The 25504-nt window shown below is 37.3% G+C and overlaps 2 long non-coding RNA genes across 2 annotated transcripts; one reads left to right on the top strand and one right to left on the bottom strand.

The window, feature by feature from the left end:
- Positions 1-210: 210 nt before the first annotated feature.
- LOC135747236 (uncharacterized) lies at positions 211-13022 on the bottom strand. Its single transcript, XR_010531812.2, has 3 exons — positions 12797-13022; positions 1789-1810; positions 211-298 (listed from the first exon to the last, which is right to left on the bottom strand). It is a non-coding gene; the product is annotated as an uncharacterized lncRNA (long non-coding RNA).
- On the top strand, positions 6566-11018 carry LOC135747127 (uncharacterized). The gene is made up of 5 exons (XR_010531683.1): positions 6566-7097; positions 7701-7839; positions 7938-8011; positions 9421-9596; positions 9725-11018. It is a non-coding gene; the product is annotated as an uncharacterized lncRNA (long non-coding RNA).
- Positions 13023-25504: the final 12482 nt, after the last annotated feature.

Raw genomic sequence — 25504 nt, 5'->3', positions numbered from 1 at the left:
TCTTGCACAAACCGATCGTTTCGTGTCTTAGGACATTGAGGTGTCATCATGAGCCGCAGAGTTTAATTTGGATTTGTCTGTACATTCCTCTATCAAGTTTTGTTACCACCCACATGCATTATACATCTGACAGACTAAAACAGTTGGGAGTTAAAAATCTATATTTGTGTTTTACTGAAGAAACAAATTCACCTACATCTTGGATAGCCTGGGGGTAAGCTGATAAACATAAGATGAACTATTGCTTTAAATCTGAAATATGTAACTGTTACTTACAAAGATGAATTAGATGTCCAATCTAGGAAAAACAAAATCAACAAAAAAGACAAATTAGTTCAAAGTAGGCATGACCACATTTACAGTGTAGTTAGAAAGTACTTAAACCCCTTTACTTTATTTGCAAATTTGTTATGTTTGCATTAAAGGTGCCATTTGTAATAATTGAGGTAAAAGATTTAAAAAAATTAGCTACACGCATCAAAAGAATGAGAAGAAATAAGGGCAAAGATGTCATTTAAAAAAATGACAAGGTATAGTGCTGCAGAAATATCAATCTGAATTAGCATGCTAAATTACTAGCTACAGCCCGACTGGTGTTGTAATACCAGTTTCGACCATGGGAGGCGGTATGCGGGCCACGCACATAACCGCCAGCCAAACTGCAATATACGAATAAGTCGCATGTGTGGGAGTACAGCCCTCTACTACTACCGCTGCGTACGAAAACAAAGGCAGCTGACTTGTTGACTTAAGAGGCATAAAGGCAGCTCAGAGAAATGCAATTCGCACAGCCATGGATTCGGACATGCCTTGATGCCTTCCTGCCTTCCAATAGGGTTTTTGGACGTATTTCAGTTCAGGGAAGAGAGCGGAAGAATGGCTAAAGCAAGAGACATTTACCACTACCACAACCATTTGCTGCAGGGAACAACGCGCTCGGAATCACAAATAAAATATGATAAATAAAGGAACCGAACCAGAGTAAATACTGGCACTGCTTTTCATCGCTGGAGACAACTAATGGACATGAAAGAAATGAGGTTCGACTCCGAAATGACAACATTTATTTTCGATTGGTAAGTAAGATGCTGTTAGTATTTCGCTAGAAGTTCACATTATAATGGGCATTGCGATAACCTATGCTCAGCTTGTACATGAACTACGGCTTTGTGCAGTAAATGTGGCTCCATCTGAAAGCAGCTGATGGCGATTCACTTTCAATCAAGAAACCGGCTTCACTGACGAGAAGCGCAATGACTATCCCATGCAAATTATCGCGCATCCTTAGCTGTTAGCGTTTAATAGTTAGCTCTACCCACGGATCCGATCCGGTTTTCACTCGTTATCTACCAAGCTGATGCTAAAATGTAACATTAGCTAAGAAGCTTGAAATGTCTTCGATGATAATGAACACCAAATGGACGCACGAAACGTAGCGGAAAACATTGCAATTTTAATGAGACCGAATGGTTTTTTTGTGACTAATGATAACTTAGTTGCAAATGTAAATCAAACTTGATATATGCTGCTAAATGTGCAGCTGCTAAATTAAAATAGACCAACTCACTTTTTGGAGGTATACTGCCCCCGTCTGTTTGGAGTGTGGAGTATGAATTGATTTTTTTTTGGCGGACATTTTAAATGGTCCCTTTAATCCTTTTTATAATTTATATATACCTCAAGAATTTAAAATTACAAATTCACCTACATCTTGGATGGCCTGGGGGTAAACTGATAAACATAAGATGAACTATTGCTTTAAATCTGAAATATGTAACTGTTACTTACAAAGATGAATTAGATGTCCAATCTAGGAAAAACAAAATCAACAAAAAAGACAAATTAGTTCAAAGTAGGCATGACCACATTTACAGTGTATTTAGAAAGTACTTAAACCCCTTTACTTTATTTGCAAATTTGTTATGTTTGCGTTAGTCCTTTTTATAATTTATATATACCTCAAGAATTTAAAATTAAATTACTTTCCAAACATAATGCAGTTGTCACAATATTAAACACTGTGGACTGGTTTTACAGGCAAGCCTATTAAGCATCTTTAAAAAGCACTCCTTTGAAGAATACATTACTGGTGTGTATCATAAGACAAATCAATGGCACTGGCATATCTTAAGATGTGTTTTACTAAACCTTGTCTGTGAACCTGGGGGTGTGTTAATAAAAGTCCCATGTCAGATGCAGCTTTTCAAGGCCTAATTAAAATGTTCTGACTCAAAAAAAAAAAAGAATTTAAATCATTCTCATTTATCAACATCTAGTACCCCATAATGACAAAGTGAAATGTCTCTATGTTTCAAAGGAAAAAAATAATTTCACATTTACTTAAGTATTCAGACCCTTTGCGATAACACTAGAAATTTTGTTTAGGTGCCATTTATTTGTGTTGATCAATGCCGAGATGTTTCTACACCTTGACTGGAGTCCACTGAGATATCCTCACTAAAACCTGATCAAAATGACCCTAAGCACAGAACAAGGACAACACAGTAGTGGTTTAGGGACAACTATGTGAGAAGTGGACCAACCAAAGCCCTGACTTCAACCTCACCAAGCATCTCTGGAGAGACCTGAAAATGGCTGTCAGCCGACAGTTCACATCCAAACTCACTTAGCTTGAAAGGATTTAAAAGGAAGAATGGCAGAAATTCCTTCAATCCAGATGTGCAAAGCTTGTTGCGTCATACCCAAAAAGACTCGAGGCTGTACTTGCTGCAAAAAGTGCTTCAACTAACTACCAAGTAAAGTGTCTGAATAATTTCAGTTTTTTTCTTCTTTTTAATACATTTAGACATTTCCAAAATCTTGTTTTCAGTTTCTCATTATGGGGTACTTAGTGCAGATTAATGGGGGGGGGGGGTATTGTAGTATCAGATTGAGACCTAACAAAATTGAACTGTGTAGGGGGTCTAAATAGTTTCTAAATACAAAGGTCCACAATGTGCAGTATAATGTCATTCAAACTTCAGTGTTTTTGCTGTCCTATAATAATAATTGGTAAAAATTATACTGCAGTATGCTTAAGAATTAAAGGAACAGTGTGAGGACTCTGCCATAATCTGGTTTGGTAATTATATCTAGTTGTGAATGGCAGGGTTCTGACAGTACAATGTTTTGTGTGGGAGAACGTGGTTTTGGTATTGTCATATTAGACCACGTTTTTCCCGTGTCTTGTGACTTTTCCCTGCTCCCTTGTATTCTCTTGTCATTGTGTGTTATTTTTCCCCGCTCCCTTGCATTTTCCAGTCTTTGTTTTTATGTCTTGTTTAGTCTAGTGTTCTGTTCATGCATATATATTTATATATATTTATATATATGTTTATATATATATATATATATATATATATATATATATATATATATATAAATATATTTATGGTTTTGTCTTGTTGGTACTGTGGTTGTCTTGTGTTTGTATGTGTTTTACAGGTTCACGTGTGCTTCCCTCACAGGTGTTCCTGTTCAGTGTGATTGCCTCCTCTCGTCTTCCTCACCTGTGGCTTGTTATCCTCTCGTCTGATCTGTGTATTTAATCCCTGTGTGTCTAGTGTGTCTTGGCATGTTCGTTTGTCAATGTCAGTACTGTGTATGTACTCGCCAGCCACTAGCTTTGCTAGTTTCTAGTCCTGTCTTGTTGTGTGCTTTTGATACGTCTAGTTTGTTCATTTATTGTTTCCCTTATTCTGTGCTCTCTGCTGCCCAGGAGTCATTCTCTAGATACTGTTTCGGTGATCGCTGACTGTTATAGAGACTGTTTTCTCCATCTTCCTGTTTAAGGACTGCAGTGCTATCTGCCAAGTTGTCCACTGCTCTGCTCTCCTCCTCAGCTCCGACTGCCAGTTGGCTGGGCGTTGTCCAGCGTACCCATTCAGGGTCTGCAGCCGCGGTCCAGCTTGGCTGGTGTATGCACCGCGGCATTGGTTCATCTCAGAGGATCATTTACTCCGTCAGTAAGCAGTGGAACATTTTTGTGGTGTAGTGGATTTAATTAACTGTTGTACTATACTCTCTCCCACCGTTCGTTTGTCTGGCCGGAGCCCGAACGTGTGTGGCTTGTCTCCCCAGTGTCTGTGTGTGCTCCTCGCCCCAGCCGTCTGCCTCGGAGTGGCCTCTGCGCCCAGACGTGCTACTGTCTGTTTACACCCATTATTATTTAAATAAAGATTTTTCTGTTATCCGCACTGGGATCCATTTGCCTGTTTTCCCCCACCCTAACAAACAGTATGTAGGATTGTGGCCAAAACTGATATTGCAATCACAAAACTTGTGGCTAAAACTGGTACTGCAATCACACAACTGGTGGCTAATACACAACATGACAACATAAACATCAGTTGAGGGCTGCAACTCCACTTTTTAAAAGACAATATCCTGGCCAGACCACTGTTGTCAGTGATATAAGTATTTGAAATGAAAATGATTTCTTAATGTCTAGTGACATATCAGGGCCATTTTATGATTGATTTATAAAATTTTTTTACATACTGTTCCTTTAAGTCTTCATCTTATTTAGTCGTACCCAAAATTATCAAGTTAGTCACATATGCTTCAGAATAAACAATTAATTATATGCTATTCCTGTTCAAAATGTTCCCCTTCCTGTGGTATTAATGTAAAGATTGTTAATTTAATAAATTATCGCACCAGGCAACACAATAGAACCTAAACTGTAAAATGCCACCTTCAGAATTAAAAAAAATAAATAACTCACCCCATTGTCATCCAAGATGTTTGTCTTTCTTTGTTCAGTTGAATACAACCAGACCTATATTAAATAATACCCTGGCTGTTCCTTGCTTTGATCAGAGACCAACCCAGATAGCATGCACTACCGGGCCTCATCTGGGCCAACTATGTCACATATGGCTCAGTTCCGGTGGCGTCAAAGGCCATATGGGCCATATCTGGCCCACACACATCAAGCCGTTTTTAGTGTGAGTTGGGGCTTGTTGTGTGTGGGCCAGATACGGCCCATGTGCGACAAGCCGGTTTTAATTTGAGTTGCGGCTTGTTATGTCTGGGCCAGCTATGGCCTGTGTGCAACAAGCCGGGTTTTAATTTGAGTTGCTGCTTGTTATGTGTGGGCCAGATACGGCCCGTGTGCGACAAGCCAATTGTAGTTTGAGTTGTGGATTGTTGTGTGTGGGCCAGATACGGCTGAGTGCGACAACCCGGTTTTAGCGTGAGTTGTGGCTTGTTGTGTTTGGGCCAGTCCTGGCCCTTGTGTGACAAATCGGTTTAGGATGAGTGATGGCTTTTTGTTGTGTGTGGGCCAGATATTACTGGTTTATGGTTATGTTGACATCAGACTGTTTTTATGTGTGTTTCGGTTTATTTATGGGCCAGATATGTAATATGCTGCATGGTTAGCTTATTGGTTTTAAAATGTAAAGGAAGGCAGCTGAATTTTTTCCATTGTAATTTTTCTTCTAGATCTGACAGGGCTAGGCTTCTTCATATTCGGCTCAAATAATTCAACCATATTTATCATAATCAGACAGCTTTGTCTATCAGATCTTCTTGGACTCTGGCACAAAACTCAAAGAATTCTAGGCGACAATTTTTTGATAATCCATTAACACAGGGCTCAACATAAAGGACTGCCCTGTGGCCCGGGGCAAGTGTGAGAGATGTTCGGGCAAGTAAAAAGTATTGTCACTTGCCCGATCGGGCCAGTGCTTCACCCTCAGTCACTAAAATATATTTTCATCAATGTATTTAGCATCTTTGAAGCAGACATTTACTTGGGTAAAACACGATGAAAGAAACTATGCAATATTTAGCACAATTTGCTGTCAGTTTACAGGTAAAGCAGAAAAGTTGGGAGCCTTTTTTTTCATTGGAACATATCTGTTTTATATGTATACAATATTTGACTTTTAAATTATTATTTTTAAATATGTGACACTGACATTTTTTATTGGGGCCAGTGAAAATTTTGGCAGGGCAAGTGAATAATTTGAACCACTGGCCCGACCGGGCCAGTATAAAAAATTATTTGCGTTGAGCCCTGTAACAGAACAGCTTGTTTTAGTCAGCTAAAAATTTTACGTTTATGTGCAACATCTGGTGAAAATTTAATGTCAATAACACCTTTAGAAATATATGGTAACTGAGGAAAAATGGTGACCAGTTAAATTTTACCCGCTGCATATTTAATGTAAATTAACTGCTTGCCCTGCATTAAAGACTTGTAAATGCACAACGCTGAGGCAAAGAACCCCAAACCCCATTTAAAATCCTTTAATGCACAGCAAGTCATTGATTATCCCACTTATTCCATGGTCATTTGCCAAGTTATAGACAAGTTAAAACGAGTTTTGCTCTTTGTAGCTTAAAATTTGATAGAATGGGAATTTCCAGGAGCTCCTCTTTTTTGTAAACAACTGATCTGTCTTTTATAAATCTGATATAAAAGACTCTTCTGAGATTTGAAGGATGCACACTACTATTCGATAGGTAGGCTACTCAAGTTTAACCAAACTGTTTGTGGACCCCGTTTACTTCCATAGTATTACTTTTCCAATTCCTGCTATAAAAGTGAATGGGATCCAAAGACATTTATGCAGGTTTGTAACAACATGAGGGTGAGTAAATGATGACAGAGTTTTCATTTTTGGGTGAACTATTTAACCTTTTACAGCTTAGCAGAAAAATGTTATGTGACCTTTAAGAATAGGATAAAGTACATCTTTAACAAAAGCAAAGATTAAAAAACAAATTGTAGAATAAATAGAAAGTGCTACACAAGTGTAAAACAATACAAAATCGTCCCACTATCACATGCAGATGTGTCACTTTGCAATGGGGCAATGATGAATAGTACACAGAACAACCAAATAAGTTTTTACGATTTATAAACAATTTAAAGATATTTTAAAGTGTTCTGTACTGTTCTAATTCCAGAGATGTTTATTTATGTAAATGGTGTGAGGCTTTACCATGTATATAATAGGCCAATGGCTATGCTGTGCACGCGAAACATGTCCTGCCCCTTTAAATCACGAAGGGAGTTACCATGGAAACTGAAGGAGCACGAGGACAGCTAGCTCCGTCTCCCGCGGTTTCTTCGCTGTTTTCAAGTAAGTTTAGTCCATCAAATCACACAAATAATACTAAAACCTGTTGTTGACACGCTTTTGTTATATATTTACCTCATATAAATGGCTTGTGTCTTTGAGAAAAGTTCGTTACCATCCCAACATGTTTCCGCACATGCGGTCGGAACTGTGCTTCCGGTTTCTGTTGGTTTACTTGCTAAACTGATCTCTTGAAAAAATAACTCGTCGAAAATATTTTTTTTGTTTCCAATATACGTGTTGTTAATTTGCTTGTTATAAGCTAGGACTTTGTTGTTATTTTTGCTTAGCAGAGTTTAACGGAAGTTACGTGTTTTCCACAAAAGCCTCTTTACTGTATGTATGTTACTGCTGAAACCGTCTATAAGCGTAAGCTTTTGCTCTTGTTTATGAACGTTTGGGCTTTTGAAAACATAGATGAGAGGTTTCAAAGTCTTTGTTAACGTTGTCAGTGCATGACTGGAAGTAGGCAAATTTATTTAGTCTAAATATGCGATGTACTGTAACGTCTAAACCTTGTTAAATTGCACGGAGTGCTGAAGCTACTAACGTTAGTACGTATGTTTTATCGTATACAAATACAGACATGTTGTTCTCTGATTTCAGGAGTGACAAAAACCCTCTATAATAGAAGAGAAGCTCAAGATTTCAACATTTTCTGAAGGGAGTTGCAGACAGGTGTAGAAAACTGCTTTTCAAATTTTCCACATTTATCACAGTTATTTTAAGATGTTGACATCTAAACGTGAGTAGCATTGTGTGAGCAATATTAAATAAGTAAATCTTACACTGCATATTTTATATATTGTTTTCTCTGTGACAGATTGAATGTTATGTTTGTAGATTTGTCCATGCTAATGGCCGAGCAGTAGGGTTGGAACAGACCTGTCAGAAAACATCTCTGAACCATATGACTAGTAAGTAAAACCTCAAACTTATACACTGCTATTCAAAAGTTTAAGCTTGTGATTATTTATTTGACCAAAAATACAGTAAAAACAGAAATGTTGTGAAACATTATCACAAAGTAAATAAGCTGTTTATAATGTGAATATATTGTAAACTGTAATTTGTTATTGTGATTAATGTTGAAATTTTAGCATCATTACTCCAGTCTTCAGTGTCACAATATTCTTCAGAGATCATTCTAATACGCTGATTTGCTGCTCAATTAACATTTCTGATTATCAACAGTTGTGTTGCTTCATGTTTTAGTGTTTTTCAGGATTTTTGGATGAATAGAAAATTAACCCTGGAGAACCCAAGAACCCTTCTCTTAACATTGATTAACATTGGCCAAATTTGACCCGTGGATTCTCCAGGGTTAAAATAATAGTCTATTATAATAGAATAATAGTTCACAGAATAATGAAAATTTCTGCATGATTTAATCCATGTTAATACATATGATCATCTTCTTTCAGACGAGCACAAAGTTATATTAGGGTGCACTTACTTATCATACTTAAACAGACCGAACCGTACCAGAGTACGATTGTCCCCACTCCCCCACTCATCTGCACATATCAGAGTGTTTTACAGTGACAGCTAAAGTTTTACATTTCATACAGGGTTCATATAATGTAGGTACACCCTTAGAAAATGTGTAAAAAAAATCTATGCTATTTATATCATTAAATAATATAGTGAATGTGTGGAAAGCCCTGAGCACGCAAAAGTGAAACTGAGATTACAGAATTAGCGCTGTCTGCCTCTAAATGCAGTTACTTTACTTTCCCACTCTGAAAGTGAAGTATACCTAAACTTTGAGAGCAAATGACTAGTATGACGGGCCGGTAACTTTAGTAATTTTACATTAATTTAGCTAGTTAGCTATTATTATAATCACAAATACTTTTATAATATATTACTGAATTAAGCCAGTTACACTTAACTATCATTATATGAGTATGAAATTCCTCATCATTACTAAATAAATCTTGGAAGTAAACCATCAAATTTGCTGAAAAAAGTATACATTTCTGAATACACAATACATGTCACATTTGAAACAATCAACTTTACTTATAAAACATCTTACATTTTGAGATTTAAAACAACTGTGAGGTTATCTTACCTTTAAGATGTAATTAATATATAGGATATATGTATGCATGTATGTTTTGAATTATTGAGAAAAACAAAAAGCATTAGGCTTTGCCCTGCGCTCCCCTTTAATTTTAAAACAGAACTGTGTCACAAAAGCTCTGTGCAAGTAGTCCAAGTATTTCAAAGGAACTCTATCAGTTTTACCCCCACAGTTTGTCTATATTCCTCTCAAAAATGAGATTTGACTCGTTTCTTCATTTTTCATTACATTTTACAGATTTCAAAACAATTTATTCTTGAGAGGAGGCACCACAGTTAAAGACAGTGTTTTGAAGAATTTTGAACTTCCTGCTCACAAACTACATACTTATCCAGTTAGTCTGACAGGCTATCAATGAGAATGCGGCATTACAGGACACCACTGAAAACTATACCACTAAAAACTGATTATTGGTAAGTCTTTTTGACAATAACTAATGTTATTTATTCATGTTTGGTGTCAGCTAATATGTGTATACCCTATAAATGTTAGATTTTTTTATACTTATTCTCTACCTCACTGTTTACATTTGTCATCGTAGCTGCAGTCAGAAGAAACAGATTAACAGCAACTATCTGCTTGAGACCAAGAGATTGAGCACTGGGTTAAGACATGGTTGCAGCTTGCCACAGACAGAGATGAAGGTCGTTGGGCAAAAGAGAAGATTTAAAGGCATAGCTCACCCAAAAATGGAAACTCATTTACTTACCATCAAGATGTTTCAAACTCTATCAAATGTATTTGTTCAGTTACTGACTGTTATAAATTATACAGGTTTGGAACAACCTTTGGGTGAGCAAAATTACAGTTTTAATTTTAATTAGTGAACTATCCCTATTGTGAGTTTTATAAGTTTATTAAGAAATGTTGAGTATTATATCAGAGTTTTGTATGTAAGGAGATGGTAGTTGTACGTTTGTGTGTTAATATAGATGGTTTCAGTGGCAACAACATAAATCACTTTCATGGCCCAAACTTAACTTCGGGTAGACCTCCACATAGATTCAATAACAACCGAGTATCTCTGGAGCAGTTTTTTTTCTGATAACAAACAAAATAAATAACCAGTAAATAGCCTTAGATCAAATCATAGCTAAAGCATTTCAACCATTACATTGATCTAATGTTACTGGGTAAAATTAAGCTTTACAATTTTAGCTACAGATCTTTGAAAATGTTTGTACGGTATACTGTCCATTTCCAGAAAGGTAATAAAAACAGCGTGCACAGTGACGCTGCTGACGTGTTATCCTCAGACATGTTTGTGAAGATTGTTTTGTTTATAGCGTGCGTCTCCCTCAGACTGTAAAAAAAGCTTGGGAACAAGAAAAAGCTTGGGCAAACAAGATAACATGTCAGCAGCGTCACTCCAGTGTTGTGCACGAGGTTCACAACAGACCTGGAAGAGAAGACGATGCTGAATAAAGTCATAATTTCTGTTATTTTTGGACCAAAATTTATTTTCGATGCTTCAACACATTCTAACTGACCCACTGATATCACATGGACTACTTTGATGATGTACAGTATATATTTGATCGTGTATACACATATCTAAAACATCTTAAACTGTTTCCGAAGATGAACGGAGGTGTTACGGGTTTGGAATGACATGAGGGTCATTAATTACATAATTATCATTTTGGATGAAATAACCCTTTAAGTTTGGCCAGGTGTGTAACTGTGGCAACGCACATGCATCTATGGGTTCCAGTATATCTTACTATATAACATATTAATTTAACTAACATGTTTGACAAATATAATTATGTTTATTTATAAATTATTATCTGTATTGGATTTTTTAAATGTTTAATAAAGAAATTTTGACTATATGAGTTTTAGTTTTTTCTTAACTATAGGTTAATTAGCATATAGTAAGAGTAGATGTGTGCCACAGCTTAGAAGACGCTACTGCATGGAATGACAGCAATGACTCAACCTGAGTGCGGTTGCCAGAAGTCAGCCATAATTGGGACGGATATGGGCCACATTTCAGAAATGGCATGGGTCACATCTGGCCCAGATGGCAGTGGAGTGACTGACATCTGGGCCTGATGTGGCCCATGCCATTTCTGAAATGTGGCCCATATCTGGCACGGTTATGGCTGACTTCTGGCAGCGCACTCAGGTTGAGTCATCGCCGTCATTCCACGCGGTATGTGAGCCAGATGAATGTGGGAGATGTGGGCCACATCTGGGCCAGATGTCAATTGCTATCTGGGAAATGTTTAGAAGCTCCAAAAACTGGACCCATCCATTATTAAAGTAATCCATATTTAATGTATCCAGTGGGTTAATAAAAAAACAATTAATATTTTGACCTTTTAGTTACAAAACATACCTTAAATAAACAGATACTAAAACATTTAGTGTCTAACGACTGTCAGTTTTTGTCACAACTCATGATGAAACACAAGAACCAATAAGATTTTACATTTTTGGAGTTTGTACTTTTGTACTTTTTGGAGATTGTAAATGTTTGGTCCATGATCAAACTCATTACAAAGCAAAAAGGAGCCAGTATATTAATAATTAGAACTCTGATTGTATTCAGCTGATGAAAGAAAGGCATAAACACCTTGGATGACTTAGATGGGGCTGAGTAAAAACATCTATCATTTTTATTTCTGAAGGTGGAGTACTCCTTCAATAAAGTCAGTTTTACTTTCAAACTAGGAGTGTAACGGTTCTCGGTAAATAATCGAATCGTCCTGTTTTCCGCCCACAGTTCGGGATGCACGTGCACCACAGTGCACCGTGTTTAATTCGACCACGCATTTCTATTATAGTTTGGTGAACGATGCATAAAAAAGCTAATGTATGGTTCTGATTAAGCTCTGCATGTGTTAAGGTGAGAGTACCTGTCCAATCAACTCGAAGTATGCAAATCTGTTGCCAACCTCACAGTTCATCCTCAATTGTTTGTGTGTTTCACAGACCGTTTAGCACGGCAAACGAAGGAGAAAAGACGCTAACAGAGTCATCCCCAGCTTAATTTAAGTCTACTGCAGCAGTGGTGCTCAAGAAAACGTGGACAAAACTGTAAAATTCGCGAGTGCCGTATGCCTAAGGCAATACATCTAATATGACGAGTCGCTTTACGCCGTCATCACCAGGGTTTTGTTGATAGCACACGATCGCAGGTGAGACAGAAACAGCACAAATTGCATTCTGTGTTTGAATTTTAACAAACTGATCTTCTTGCAAAAAAACTTGAAGATAGCGGCATAGAATATAAAAAGTAACCCATTGTTCTAAGCTATTTTATGTTCAAATTGAATTGCACAGTAAAGTTGGTACTTGTTTAATAATACAAGTGCTCTTAAGTGAAAATTTTGATTTTGGCAGAGATTAAAAACGGCTTAGGTTTTTATTTTTGTAAAGCAGCCTGTTGTGACTGATGTGTACTGAAACTGTGACCCTAAGCCGTGATACCCACCGAACCGTAAGTAATTTGAACCGTTACACCCCTATTTCAAACATGCTGAAATGGCCAAAACTAACAAACAACAATAAACATTGGTAAACAATATCTGTTTCATTAACAGAAAAACAATGTTATAATGTCATTAGGCAATTACTGATTCAAAAGTAATTGAAAATAACTTACCAGTGAAGCAATGTGGATGGCTCTTAAAAGAGCCTTTGGGTTCGCTATAATAAATGTTATCAAAGAGGTGCTGGTTTTGCTGGGCAACAGCAAAACTAGGATTTTGGCTGAGGTCTAGAGAAAATCAAATAGAAGAAAAAGAAATGGTCACTAAATATCTAAATAAAATATGTCATGACTTGAACATTTAGTAAGAATTTGACAGTCAAAAATAATACTTACTTAGCTAAAGCAGTTAAATGTTTTCAAAAGAGCAAAAGAAAGAAAAAGTAAACATTACTTATTAAATATCACAAGCAAGGTAATTGTTCAGAAAAAAAGAGAAATTTCAAGTATTTTAAGAAATTTTTAAGTATTATGTTGCAACAGAGATCGTTCTATATATAACAATATACATTAATATATATAAATGACTTACCACAAAAATGTCTAGACAGCAAAAAATTATGTAATAATAAATGAGTACGGGGAAAGAGAAAAAAAACATACATTATTAGCAAATCATAAGGGTTACTATACCAACATACCAAACATATTCTGTTTACAATAAACAGCAATACCGCAGTATATTTTGAGGAACTGTCTCTAACATATTAATAAACGTTACACTAGAAAAAAAACGTATGTATTTTTGCGTACTCCCGGGTTCGCGCCTACAAAACGTATCTTAAACAAATAAGTTAAGTTACCATAACTTCAAAATAAACGTAAAAAACAATGATAACATCATGAATAAACAAGACATTTAAGTAAAGCCTCGCCTGCAGATGTCACTGCAGCTTCGAGTATGTCATTATTTATAGACGACACAATGCATTTATTATATATATAATTGCATATGTTAGTCCACAGCTTAAGTGGTTGTTCCTACAATTCATATAACCTCGGTTAAGTTGATATTTGTTAACAAAAATTGTCTGACGCCTTATGTCTGTTAACTTTCCCTCAAGTTACATTTTCCCTCACTGAAACTGTTCGCTCCGTCCGTTTAACGGTTCACATTAACAATGTCATATTCATATAAATATCAATATCATATAAAAATCATATTAACAATAAAAATGGGCTTTTGCCACAATTTCTTAGGCTACAATTATTTAAACTATCCGTTTGTTTTTTTCCAACGCATAATTTACCTCAGAAAACAACGATAGCAGAAGATAATCCGTTATATATATTTTTTTAATATTATATTGTTTAAACGTAAGTAATATTACGCTCATCTAAATTAACAATCGACATATTTAAAATCATCAAATTGATTAATCCACCGTCTGTCTGTGAAATTTTAAGACTTTTATGAGGAAATTTGACCTACCTCAAGAGATAGCTGAGAAAGTTTTGAACCGCTCGCTCAGTGAAGGAAAACCAGTGAGAACCGGAAGCAAGCTCATTAGCTATACAGACTCTCGTCCAAAGCTGTCGTCTCATTGGTTTGAATTAATCACGTGATGTTACCTAAAACCTGAATACTAGTCGTGTAACAAAAGTATTTCAAAAATATATATAAAATATTATCACATTTGAGCTTTGGATACGGGGCAGACAATATTAAACCATAATATTAAAAATAATAAAATGAGAAAAGCTTCCTTAAACAATAATAAATGAAAATAAAATAAATATAATGCTATATCAATGGCCATATGAACTCATTTGCTCTTTATAAGATATAACATGCTTATCATTTTGTTCGTTATTTTATTTAATTGATTAACTCCAAAATGGACAATTCTACAATAAGTTGATAAATTCTTTGCCTTAAACAGTGCTTCCCAAACTGTGGGCCGCTGCCCCCCAGTGGGCCGTCGCAGTACTGCGGGGGACCTTGACTAGGCTAAATAAAAAAAAGAATGTGATTTTAAAGCGTATTTATTTGTATATATTTATATATAGTATATTTATATATTTATTTATATTTATATTTATTTCATTTTTTTATTATACTGAGGTGAGATACATTGCTTGTAAACGTTTTTATATATATTTTTTTTAAAATATTTTTTTAACATAGTTATGTAATTCATTGCAATAGATTTATTAACTATTTGTGAGCTATGTAGCTTCTGTTACACACTTTGTGTTATAATGGTAAATACTATGCAGAAAGTATGTAGTGTTATGGTTTTATATATGAAGAGTTTCGTTGCAAAACAAGATGACCACCATTTTTTTAATTGTTCAGAAATCTCGTTTTTTGGTTGTGCATTCCAATTAATTTCAATTTAACTGCAGTTGTTTTGTTTTGATTTAAACCTTCATAACTTTAAAAAAAACAGCTAAGTAGCACCATAAAACAAAATAATAACATGATAACATAATAATAAACATGTTTTCACAAAAATGTTAAAAAACTGTATATCATCTTGATAGCAGCAATTCATTTCTGATTATGCTCAGAGTTTTGGGGATAATGGAAAACTTTAATCCATATCTTTATGATTTCCTTTAAACATGCATGCTGCTATTCAATCGTACAAATGGCACCTACACCACTGTGTGACATCACATGAAATCTATGCATACAACAGCAGATATTCAAATTCATTACATTTTGTACTTGATAAATCTATACACACAGAGGACAGAAAAAATGTACTACACTGATTTTATTTTTGTTGACTGAAAAACCTAGGATGAGTTTTGAAAAATTGTTTTTGTAATTCAAACTTAAACAACTAAAGGAATAAGACTTACAATTGGTGATCAAAATTTGGCATTTATATTGGCTCACAGACTACAGGAAATTGTACTGCATTGGCTTTACTGTTTTTGAGTGAAAAACCAAGTATTAGTTCACAAAATATTTTTTTTCATATAAACATGAACATCTAGAGCAATGGTTCTCTACTCTGTTTCTGGAGGACCACTGCTCTGCACATTTTGTATGTTTCTCTCATCTGACACAATCAGTTTAGTTCATAGAAATCTCTACTATTGTGCTGATTATTTGAAGCAGGTGTGTTGAGAACCACTGATCTGTTTACTTTGCACACATTGTGTTAGACGCAAAGATTTTCAGAAAGATGAACTAAAAATCCTCACAGAGACTTGAGAACATAAAACAAACAGGCCCATCAGTTTAGTTGTAATCTCACACCATTTCGCTTGACTCGTACATGGTAAATGCTGGTTGGCTGTTGGTTGGCATGTTTTCTAAGATATGTAATTATCCTAATAGACCATTATAAGAATCTGAAAGCATATGTTATGTGCAAAATAACAAGTAGGTCAGACAAATATTTATGTGTCGTATACATATGCTATAGTCATCGTTCTTTGTTCTTAGTTTATAGCGCCACCTAGTGGACAATCTCTGCAATTTTTCGCATGTGACCTCGGCCTAGGTCTATACATATGTGTACCAAGTTTTGTGTTGATATCTCATTCCTATCATAAATGATAGCCATTTAAGTATTTGTGCCCCCGCCTCTTCGTACTTTTGACCATGGTGTTGCGACGACGAGTGCAAAGTTAAACTTTTTTTTGATAATTATTGATATTCAGTGTCTAAGGAATATTCCAGCACTGGATTGGTTCAGATCGGTCAAAAAACCTAGGACTAGTTCGCAAAAGTAGGTTTAAAAGAAAATGATGAATATCTCACAAACGATTCGACTGAGACAAGTGCTTCTTGAGGCAATGTTGTTCATTTTAAGTACCTCTATTAAATGATATGAGGATCTTGTTTATATCTGAAACACTGCATAATACACAATCACTTAAACACTGAAAAAACGTGATAGCGCCCCCCGGAGGCCGAATTTTTTCTTACTCTGCACAGACCTTCATGGCCAAGAGACAAACAGGCCCACCGCGTTTCGTTTCGATCGGCCTCCGTTAACCCTGCCTAATAGCTGCTTTTTCTTGATTGGCCGATGGCGGCCATGTTTTTTGACCTACGCGAAATTCCTTTCACACACAGATAGCACCATAGACCAAGAGCACCCGTGCCAAATCTCAAGTTGATCGGTCACATATTTCTCTAGTTACAGCCCTTCAAAGTTGAGGTTGTGTTATAGCGCCAACTAGTGGTCAAGCGATGCAATTTTTTTCAGGTCACCCCAGAATAGTCAGCTGTATATGTGTACCAAATTTGGTTTCGATACCTCTTTCCAATCCCAAGTTATAGCCATTTAAGTCCAAGAGGCTCCGCCCATTGGGGGCGTTTGGGCGTGGCTTGACGACGACGAGTATAAAGTTCAACTTTTTTTTGATAACTTTTTATATTCACACTCCAAGGAATATTACAGCACTGGAACGGTTCCGATTGGACAAAAAACCTAGGACTAGTTCGTTTTTATTTTTTTCGACAAAATCGAAAATAGCGAAAAAAATTCATGACGGAAATGAAATCGGAGATATACGTTTTGTTCGTCTTGACGCAAAGATTTCAGTGATATAAGACACTTGACATTTGGACAAGATTTGTGGGAATTATGAGCATCAACGCGTTTGTTATCGCTATAGCGCCACCTATAGGCCAATCGGGTTGATACTCTATCAACCTCTCCCCAAATTGGGTCCTACCATTTGGCCAAGTCTCAAGTCTCTAGGCCTTACGGTTTGGTCTGCACGATCCGTTCTACGGCAGAAGAAAAATAATAAATAGAAATATAGCTGCAAGCAGCAATTGCCGGGTTTCGAGCATTAAGGCACGTCAGAGACGTCAGACGTCGTCGACCAGGCTGATACATCACATCGCATGCAGAAAAACGAAAGAGATGGTCAGAAACGGTTCATACAGACTATGTATGCTTACACACAGGTGCACCTATAGGACAAATATGTCACGTCCTTAACCCTCTGGGGTCTAAGGGGTTTTTAGGGCCCTGGGGAAGTTTTGACATGCACTGACATTTGTGCTTTTTTCAGTTGCTTAAAAACATATTAATGGCAAAAGTCTCATAACACTGTGTTCATCACAAACTGGGCTACAATATCATATAATCAACATGTATGTACATGTTTGTATTTTTGAGAGAAAAATGTTTATGCGTGGTTTTTGAAAAAGCAAAATTTTTAAGTCACTGATATAACTCCACAAAACTCATTCTAAACATGTTTTCCCAAGACTTTCCAAACTGGATCTAGTAGTCTAGAGTTTTTTCTTCAAAATGATGTGAAAATCATATGGCCTACTCAATCACATAAAGCAAGATATTGATTTACAATTTCTAAGACACTTTTGCTTGAGAGAGGCTGTATGCGTGGAGGCGGGAAAGCTCCTGAATAATCAGTGATTGACAGCTGAGAGACAAAAGAATTGAATAATGAGCCTTGTGGGGATGTTCAACAGGAATGTAACTACCTCTGTAGTAAAACCATGATAAGGTTTACTTTTCAATATAATATATATATATATATATATATATATATATATATATATATATATATATATATATATATATATATATATATATATATATTTCTATTGAAATATTTTCTATTCATTTCACAAGTATAAGTTACCTTTTAAAATCCATGGTAGCCTAATCCTGGTAAAGATACTGTTTGGCCATCGTAAAATGAACACACTTCAACCCAGGCTTAGTGTTTGGTTGGCCAGCGAGAGGTTTACTTTTGTGCAGTAAAAAGCTCAAAAGAACAACTGCCTATCGTTGTCTGGACTCCTATTTGTGTTTTTGTAATCATTATAGTAGAAACACAACCAGGGACACGCGTGATAAACTTATCAATGTTTGTTTACAGCCGCCGCCATTACCTCACGTGTTGATCATGAAAGCAGTGAATGTGTGCAATGCGAGTGATCCTGTGTTTAATAAACTTGCTGTGCGGAGATATGCGCTTAGACGCAACTAAATAAGGATTGTACTGTTTGCAATCGCGTATTTTATAAGAATACCAAAAAGCGCGTCGAGTTTCCTGACTCGCGTGTTTGTGTATGTGCGTTCCCGTCGCCTCAGCTGTTTGACGGAAGACAAAGAAAACACTCGCGTCTGGAGATACTGACACACATCCGCAAGTAAATAAGGATTTATATGTCGGACATCGATCCCGTCACACTGACGAAGCACACACGCTCGCGTCTGTCTGGAGATTTAGGCGCGAGTAAACAAGTATGTGATGTGTGCAATCGCATCTTTTATAATGATACCACAAAGCGCTTCAAATATGAGGCATTGTGTGTTTGTGTGTGCGTTTGGACGTCGATCGAGTCACACTCGCGTCTGGAGATAACTTTAGTTACAGTCACGAGTAAACAAGTATATGTCATGTTTCCAGCACTCGGATTAAAACTCATTCACAGCAGTGAATGGCTGCAGAGACGGAATGGAATGTCCATTGACTGTGGGGTTGACTAATGAATATGGATGATCTCTGCTCTTTTCTTCAATGGAGCGGGGCGTGGCTCATTATAGATAATGAAGCAACAGAAGAAAGACGGTACATCTCTCTCTTCTAATACAGTTAACAACGAATTACAATATTTGTTTTCGATTTCACTTACATCTTCCAAAAGCAGACATTCCAAGCATTATGTAGACATTTATCTTTTGTTTATATGACAAATATTCGTTAAGTTAGAGTTAATTTTTCTGACGTGTTTCTGAAAGGACTTCACTGAGGGAGAGAGAACAAAACGCGCATCATGTTTATTTTCTTAATTTTGCGAAAAGCACAACATGCTGTTTTTATTGGGAGTGGACAGAAAAAAACTACACAATTTAACGTTTTAAATGATGTATAAATCATATCTGTATGTCAAAAATCAGCAGAATTATCTAAGTCTCTTTGGGGAGTGATCGAAAAATAAAGAGTTTGCGGCGCCCGCGCCGCAGCCGACCCCAGAGTGTTAATGTTAAGTCATTCAGATAATTTGTTAACGAGAATTAGTTTTTCAGATTTATACCGTAACATACAATTCAGAAATGGCCGTGTTTAGTTGAACTACAAGGCCATTGAGTCGTGGTATGGTGCAATGGTGTAAACAGACTGCAGAAGTGCACATAAAACACACACACAGCAGCGCAGCAAACCGCAAGGACCTACAGTGGACAGCAAACACAGCTGGAAAGATAATACTTGACTTATTTAATGTCCTCCTTAATTGTGTTCTGATAACTCCAGGACTAAGCATAAGGCAAAACCTGGCATGTTTGGTATCGTTGGACTCTGCAACAATTCAGGACTCCTGTGAAAAAAGTCCCATGAAAATACGGTGACTGCAGCCAAAGATTTACGTTTCTAAAATATGCTTCCGACCACTAGGTGTTGGTGCAACAAAACTGCAGGCTCCCTCAGGTCCTGACTGCCATCAGAATAACCAAGTACTGTGTCATTACGCATACGTTTGGCGAAGATACACCTTAAATACATTAGCTATCAGCAAAAAAACAGCTCTCATTCAGTGAAATTTCTCTGCTCTCTACTCACTTTTAAGTGAAAATAACAAATAACCACAGGGTGGCGCTACGACAAAATTGTGCATGCAACGTCAGGTCATGACTTTGTTACATCTAGCTAGTATCATGGCTGAACACTTTAGTTTAGTGAAAAAAACAGTTGTAAGACCATTGGGCTCGCTCAATGTCAAAGGTTTTGTTCAATTATGAGGCCAACGAGTGGTGCAGGCATATTATTTTTTGGGTATTGCCTCAGACTCTGCTCAGCCATCAGCGTATCAAATCTGGTGAAAAAATGTCATTTCGTTGCGGAGGTATAACCATCTATGTGTAAAAAACACAAAATTTTGAGGTAATTTTTCGTTTTTTGCAATTTTCTGCCATTTCTGATAGAAATTTTAAAATAACGCCACTGGACTTTTTTGTTCAGAAGGTAATGCAATGTTCTTCCTATGGTCGTTTAGAGTCGATCGGAATAATCCTCGCAGAGTTATTCGCGCATGTTTTGTAAGTGCTATTTTTGCTGTGCAGAACTAACCGTAAGGCGAAACCTGGCATGCTTGGTATCGTAGGACTCGGAAACAATTCAGGATGCTAAAAAAATAACTCCCATGAAAATCTCTTGACCACAGATAAAGTTATAGGCGTGAAAGTTGCAACCATTGCATAATCACAGTATTTAGTGCTATTTTCCCAGTTATAGCGCCATCTAGTGTCCAATCGGGGAGCTTTTTATATCACGACCTTAGACCGATGGCCTACACATATGATTCAAGCCCCATGATGATATCTCAAACGCCTCTCGAGTTATGGCCGTTTAAATGTTTTAAGCTCCGCCCAGTTCGATTTTTGGCCACTCCTTGCGTGTTTGAATACAAATTTCAACTTTTTTTCGATAATTATTCATATTCCCACTCCACAGAATCAATCAGCTTTCGTTAGGTTCAGATCGGATGAAAAACCTAGGACTAGTTCGCAAAAGTAGGTTTGAACGTTATCGCCAATAACTAACGAACCGTTTGATTGACAACAACGCTTTAAGAGGCAAAGTTTTTCGTCATGAACCGATCTATCATATGATGTCATGTTTGTGTATGTATGTCAAACGTCACGTGATACAGGCACCGACATACGGTATTACGCCCCCTAGTGGCCAAATGACACCATAATTCTTACAGACCTTCTAGAGCAGTACACGAACAAGCACAGTGAGTGTCGTTCCGATCGACCTTCGTTAACCCTGTCAAATCAGCCCTCACACTTCATTGGCCGATGACGGCCATGTTTTTGCAGATACGCCAATGTCCTTCTAGACCCTCATGGTACATTGCACAAAGACACACCATACCAAATATGAAGTGTATCGGGCTTACGGTTGTGTAGTGATAGCCATTTTCGACCCTCAAGCTTATTATAGCGCCACCTAGTGGCCAAAATCCGCGTATTTTTTCCTGTGACCCCGGAGTGAGCTGATACACATGTGTACCAAACCGCGTTAAGATATCTCTAACCGTTCACGAGTTATAGCCATTTTCCTGGAGATAGTCTACTTCCGGTATTGAATTTTGGCGCCCCTTAGTGACACTGAAGCGAAATTACACATTCTGTTCGATAATTATTTACCTACTCACTCCACAGATTTCTCCTGCGTTGGAACGATTCCGATCGGGTGAAAAACCTAGGACTAGTTCAGTTTGGCTTGAAATGCATATTATGCAAATTAGCGAAAAAATTTGCATACCGGAAATTAAATCGGAGATATACATTTTTTAAGTTTGGAGCCAAGGATTACAATGATACCAAACACTTGAGTGTAGGATGTCCGGTTTAGGAGTTATGAGCCCCAACGCGTCGGGCATTGCTATAGCGCCACCTATGGGCCGATTTGGCTGATTCACTGTATCTGAGTAGCCTGCTAATATACAACCAGTTGACCAAGTGGCAAGTTTCTACGACTTACGGTTTGTGCTGGGCGACGCGTTTTATGGCGGAAAAATAATAATAATAATAATAATAATTAAAGCTGCAAGCAGCGTTTACCGGGTTTCGAGCATTAAAGCACATACAACATGTCAGATGTCGTCGACCAGGCTGATACACCACATCGCATCCAGAAAAACGTAAGAGATGGTCAGAAACGATTCAGACAGACTATGTAGCTTACACACAGGTGCACCTATAGGACAAACATGTCACATCCTTAATGTTAAGTCATTCTGATAATTTGTTAACGAGAATTAGTTTTTCAGATTTATACCGTAAAATACAATTCAGAAATGGCCGTGTTTAGTTGAATTACAAGGCCATTGAGTCGGGTTCAAGCGATTTGGGACCTTAAGACCTTTCAGGGCATGCCTGTGTAGTTTTGCTGAATTGTACAAAATAAATTATAAAAAATAAGCTACCTCACACACCTGTTCAAAGTCATCAGCAAAAAAGGTGCTATCATTCAGTGAAATGTCTCCCTCTCTTCTCACGAAGCATTGACAAATAGAACACTGAAGGAAATGTTTGTGGTGCTTACAGTGGCAAAACTTGGGTCACAAAATGTTAAAATAGTGTAAAAAAGTCAAACGAGCCGAACCCCCATATCTCTACGATGTTCTGATACAAAGATACAGCTCTTGCTAAATGGTTGCTAGGGTATTCTGATTGGTTGCTAGGGAGTGAATTGCAATCCACCAATGATTATACTCAAAGTCATGAAAGGCATAATCCACGATGACTCATGATTTTAGATATAAGGTTGCAGTATTTTTAAGTCAAAATAACAAATAACCACTAGGTGGCGCTATGAAAAACTTGTGCATGCAACGTCATGAATGTGTTACATCTAGCTAGTATCATGGCTATACACTTAAGTTTAGTGAAAAAAACTGTTGTATGACCATTGTGCTAGCTCAACGTCAAAGGTTTTGTTCAATTATGAGGCCAACTAGTGGTGCAGGCATACCATTTTTTTTGTATTGCCTCAGACTCTGCTCAGACATCAGCGTATCAAATCTGGTAAAAAAATATCATTTCGTTGCGGAGTTATAACCATTTATGTGTAAAAAACACAAAATTTGGAGTAAATTTTTCGTTTTTTGCAATTTTCGGCCATTTCTGATGGAAATTTTAACATAATGCCAATAGAACTTTTTGTTCAGAAGGTAATACAATATTCTTCCTATGGTCGTTTCGAGTCGATCGGAGGAACCCTCGCGGAGTTATTCGCGCATGTTTTTTAAGCGCTATTTTCCTGTGCAGAACCAACCGTAAAGCAAAACCTGGCATGCTTGGTATCATTGGACTCGGCAACAATTCAGGACTCCAAGGAAAAACGTCGCATGAAAATACGTTAAACTCAGCCGAAGTTATAAGCATTATTCGATTCGTATGACCACTAGGTGGCGCTGTGACGAAACGATGCATGAAACCTCAGGCCATGACTCTCATCACAAGTACCAAGTGTCGTGTTGATACTTCATTCCTGTCCCCAGTTATAGCCAATAATGTTCTAGTGCCTGCCCACAATTCAGACGTGTGGGCGTGGCATGTTGACCGTGAGTCGAAAGTTCAACTTTTTTTTGATAATTATTGATATTCAAACTCCAAGGAACATTTTAGCACTGGAATGATTCCGATCGGGCGAAAAACCTAGGACTAGTTCGTTTTTATTTTTTTCGACAAAATCGAAAATAGCGGAAAATTTTTCATGACGGAAATGAAAACGGAGATATACATTTTTTAAGTTTGGAGCCAGGGATTACAATGATATCAAACACTTGAGTGTATGATGGCCGGTTTAGGAGTTATGAGCCCAAACGCGTCGGGCATTGCTATAGCGCCACCTATGGGCCGATTTGGCTGGTTCACTGTATCTGAGTAGCCTGCTAATATACAACCAGTTGACCAAGTGGCAAGTTTCTACGACTTACGGTTTGTGCTGGGCGACGCGTTTTATGGCGGAAAAATAATAATAATAATAATAATAAAACAGACAAATACAATAGGTTTTCAGCACTTCGTGCTCGAAACCCTAATAATAATAATAATAATAAATATAGCTGCAAGCAGCAATTGCCGGGTTTCGAGCTTTAAGGCAACGTCAAAAACCTCACACTTCGCTTACCAGGCTGAGCAGTTAAACCCGTACACAGCCACAATGAATGTTAGACCACCTCGCTCCAGAAAATGAAAGAGATGGTCAAAAAAGGATCATACAGACTATGTATGCTTACACACAGGTGCACCTATAAGACAAACATGTAATGTCCTTAATGTGACGTTATGAGGATAATTTGTTAAGGAGAATTAGTTTTTCAGATGTATAACGTAACATACAATTCAGAAATGGCCGTGTTTAGTTGAACTACAAGGCCATTGAGTCGTGGTATGGTGCAATGGTGCAAACAGACTGCACACGTGTACATAAGAAACAAACACAGCAGCGCAGCAGACCGCAAGGACCTACAGTGAACAGCAAACACAGCTGGAAAGATAATGCTTGACTTATTTAATGTCCTCATGAATTGTGTTATGATAACCCCAGGACTAAGCACAAGGCAAAACCGGGCATGTTTGGTATCGTTGGACTCTGCAAAAATTCAGGACTCCTGTGAAAAAAGTCCCATGAAAATATGGTGACTGCAGCCAAAGTTGTAGGCGTGTAAAATATGCGTCCGAAACTGCAGGTTCCCCCAGGTCCTGACTGCCATCAGAATTACCGAGTACCATGTCATTACGCATACGTTTGGTGAAGATACAACCTTAAATACATTAGTTATCAGCAAGAAAACGGCTCTCATTCAGTGAAATCTCTCCACTCTCTACTCACTTCTAAGTGAAAATAACAAATAAGCGCAGGGTGGCGCTACGACAAAATTGTGCATGCAACGTCAGGTCATGACTTTGTTACATCTAACTAGTATCATGGCTAAACACTTCAGTTTAGTAAAAAAACTGTTGTAAGACCATTGGGCTCGCTCAATGTCAAAGGTTTTGTTCAATTATGAGGCCAACTAGTGGTGCAGGCATATTATTTTTTGGGTATTGCCTCAGACTCTGCTCAGACATCAGTGTATCAAATCTGGTGAAAAAATGACATTTCGTTGCGGAGGTATAACCATTTATGTGTAAAAACGACAAATTTTGGGGTAATTTTTCGTTTTTTGTAATTTTCGGCCATTTCTGATGAAAATTTTAACATAACGCCAATAGACTTTTTTGTTCAGAAGGTAATGCAATGTTCTTCCTATGGTCGTTTCGAGTCGATCGGAATAACCCTCGCGGAGTTATTCGCGCGTGTTTTTTAAGCACTTTTTTCCTGTGCAGAACTAACTGTAAGGCGAAATCTGGC

Source organism: Paramisgurnus dabryanus, chromosome 1 (genome assembly GCF_030506205.2).
Source record: "Paramisgurnus dabryanus chromosome 1, PD_genome_1.1, whole genome shotgun sequence".
Classification (NCBI taxonomy): Eukaryota; Metazoa; Chordata; class Actinopteri; order Cypriniformes; family Cobitidae; genus Paramisgurnus; species Paramisgurnus dabryanus.
The sequence above is the reverse complement of the archived record's forward strand: the minus strand, read 5'-3'. Positions and strand labels throughout refer to the sequence as shown.